We start from the raw sequence: 3539 nt of genomic DNA, 5'->3' as shown, positions 1-3539 counted from the left end.
AAGAGAGGCGACCACAATGAGAAGCCCGTGCACTACAGTGAAGAGTAGCCCCGGCTCACCGCAGCCAGAGAAAGCCTGTGCCCAGCAATGAAAACCCAATGCAGCCAAAATAAATAAATTTTTTAAAAAATTAATAAACAGAAACCTCAATTAAATAGACTTGAAAGACCAGAAGGGGCTATTCCCATACGTGACTATAGCAGAGCCCAACAGGAATAAGAACAACTCCTCTTCTTTCCCAGCAAGGACTCAAACAATGAAAAGCCATGGGCTCTTCATTTTCTCTAGCCCTCCCAACTTTCTTTTCCTATCCATAAAAGTGTTCTCCTTCCCTTCCCAACCATGTGGCTCGCCATGGTTGCAGTCCCCAAATTACAGTTCTTTGCTGATCTTGAATAAACCCATCTTTGCTGGAGAAATGTCTAGCAGTCAATTTCAGGTCAACATCTTAGTGGCCCATATGGGAACCAGAGAAGACCCTTGACATCTCTGGGTCGAATGAGCAAACAGGGACAATACCCACAAGCGAGCCCACTGTCGCTCACTACGTTTCTCACCAACCCTGCAGTTTGAAGGTACATCTTTATCCTCAATCCAAGCTCACTCCCTCTTTCATTCAAAGATTTCCATGTTTTACTTGGGCTCTATTTTAAGGTTTCATCTTTCTTGTTAAGGCCTTGTTTTGTATATGAGTACTCATTTAGCACTTTGGTCTGATCTTGAGGTCAAACTGTATCAACAAACTTTGGCTCATCCTTCAGGAATAAATTGCTTCAAATGAAACTGTGGCCATTCAGCCTTCAGCCTATTCCTCAGGAAGGGGCTATCTTCCAAAAACTGGCTGAAAAAGACTTCAGCCTGGCTACTCCTCCGGGACAAGGCTATTGCCTTTGAATTGGCTGGTATGCAGGCTTGCAAGCTGTTGGACTTGAACTGTAAGCTATTTGAACCATTTGAAAACTGTTCTTTTAGACTAGAGAAAAACCTCTGAGAAATGGGATCCCAGTTATCTAAATATTTTGAGGGTGCACCCACACAATGACTCCTGCCAATTTTATGTCCTTCCTCATGCACATTTCTAACTAAAAGGACCAACCTGACCAAAGGCAATCTAAAGTATCAATGGCCATTATGGGGAACTTTCTGAAATCTTCAAACTTAATTTCCTTAAAACCAAATTGGACTACAATAGCTCAAAATTTTCCAGAATTTAGTGGAATGCTTATTTCAGTTGGATTTTGAGGTTTCCCAGTGTTATCAGGAATCTAAAATTGCCTCTCTGCAAAATAAAACTTTAAGATTAACTGAGGCAAACAATCGATTTAAGAAAAATAAAGTGGCCCTGAAGCCTCAGGCTCTTCTTCCTAGGCTTCTCTGTCTCAGGCTCTGCCTCCAGAGCCACCTTGTCTCTCTTCCCCTGCTCCTCAAGCCCAGACTCTGCCTCTAGTGCCATTTTCCTCCCTCCTTTCTACCCTGCCGACACCTCCTTTTCAACTTCAATACTGCCATACTAATTCTCTCACCCAACTTCCCCTTTTCTCTGAAATTCTCCCCACTCCCTCTTCCTCTGAACTTTTCAGAACCTGTCCCTTTAAAATTAAGCATCCTGAGGATTGAGAGGCTAAGCCCTTAATTTCTTATATTCTCTGGACTGAAGCCTAACTGCAAGCCATAGTCAAAGATTTTCCCAAAGTAACCAAAGATCTTCACAGATTCGCTGAGAAATGTTAACACAGTCGTTCAAACTAATCAACCTGGTTTCTCTGACTTACATCACCTAATTCATATGCTTGTCGGTAAAGGCCAGGCTCAACATTGGATGGGAACTGCTAATTGGGAAAACCCTGAAAGGTCTCTAGAATTACAACTGGGAGACTGGCCTGCTTATTATAGTCAGGATTGCGCAACTGCTAGGCCACTTCATTGAGCAATTCCTAGGGCTTTTCCAAAGCCTGTTGATTGGAATAAAATTCAGGCTTGCACACAAAAATCTGATGAACCTGTTCATGATTATTACACTCAACTTCAGATTATTTTTAAGGAAATTCTGGTCTTCCTTCAGATGTTGAGTCCACATGGCTAGCTTTTGCTCTATTTTTATTTATGGACTGAACTGAGACCTCTCCCTTCTAGTAAAAAGGACCAGAATGGAATGGGAAACTACCTCCCGCCAGATTTAGTTAATCTGGCAAACCAGCTCTCTCTCATCCTAGATGAATGTCCTCAAAGGAAGACCACCAAAATTCTTAATCTTCACCTCTAGCAAATGAAGCCTCCTAAATGAAACCAAACCTCCTAGCTTCTGCTATTATTGCAAAGATCTAGGGTACTGGAAAAGAGATCTTTACAAATGTAAGCACCTCAGGCACTTGCAGCCCTCTAACCAGCCTTTCCAACATCCTCCCGATTCTCAATGACGGACCTCCAAGGAAGTGCAGGGGCTCTTCCCTTAATTCTCCCTCTTAATCAGCTTGGAGAAACATTTCTCCAGATTGGGGAAGAGAAATGTTTCTCTTCCAGTCCTAATTGACACTGGAGCCACACTCTCAGTGCCCAGTACTATAAAACAGCCCTTGCCTCGGAGTCCTCAAATAATTCAAATAGTGGGGATCTCCAATAAGCCTCAAGAGGTTCCTGCCTCTGAGTCCTCTGAGAGATACACACCCTTTTCTCCTTAGTTCCTCTGCCCCTATCCATTTATTAGACTGAAACTTCTTAGAGAAGTATCATGCTGGAATTTCTTTCTCCCAAAGGGGGAAATAAATCTAGAATTTTAAAGTAGTCATGGAAGTAACCAACCAGGTGAATTAAATGATACCTTTGACATCTTTTATTTCTTCGGTCTCTGATGATATTAGAGCTGATTCTAGAAACACTGATCATCTGTCCCTATTGAATCAGTTACCAGTTTCCTATCGGGAAAAATCTCCAACTGATGGTGGCAAAATTCATGATGTACCTCCCCCCAAGATTCAAACAGACCCCTCAAAATCTCTCCCCAAAATTAATCAATACTCTGTAAGTAAAAAAAGACCTTCAAGGTATAAAACCCATACTAGAAGATTACAAGGCTCAAGGCCTCATTATCCCTTGTAGTAATCCCTGTAACACTCCCATTTCACCAGTGAGAAAACCTAAGGGCCAAGAGTGTAGGTTTATCCAGGACCCCAAGCAATAAACAACATTGTTACCCCTCGACTCCCTGTCGTTCCTAACCCTCGAACACTACTAACATCCATCTACACCAGAGGCAAATTCTTTACTGTAACTGATTTATGCAGTGCATTCTTTAGTATTCCAGTTGATGAAGTTAGCCAATTTTTTTTTTTATTTTTTGCCTTCACTTGGGAAGAAAAATAATTCACCTGGACAGTAATGCCTCAGGGTTTTACTAAGTCCTTATTATTTCTTGCAAATCCTGAAGGCTAATCTGGATGATATAAAGTTCCCTAGAGATTCTACTTTGTTGCAATATGTAGATCAGGGGTCCCCAACCCTCAGGCCACAGACCAGTACCAGTCCGTGGCCTGTTAGGAACC

Source organism: Aethalodelphis obliquidens, unplaced genomic scaffold (assembly GCF_003676395.1).
Source record: "Aethalodelphis obliquidens isolate GAN/ISIS:26980383/991018 unplaced genomic scaffold, ASM367639v1 scaffold39, whole genome shotgun sequence".
NCBI lineage: Eukaryota > Metazoa > Chordata > Mammalia > Artiodactyla > Delphinidae > Aethalodelphis > Aethalodelphis obliquidens.
This window is presented reverse-complemented; position numbering follows the sequence as displayed.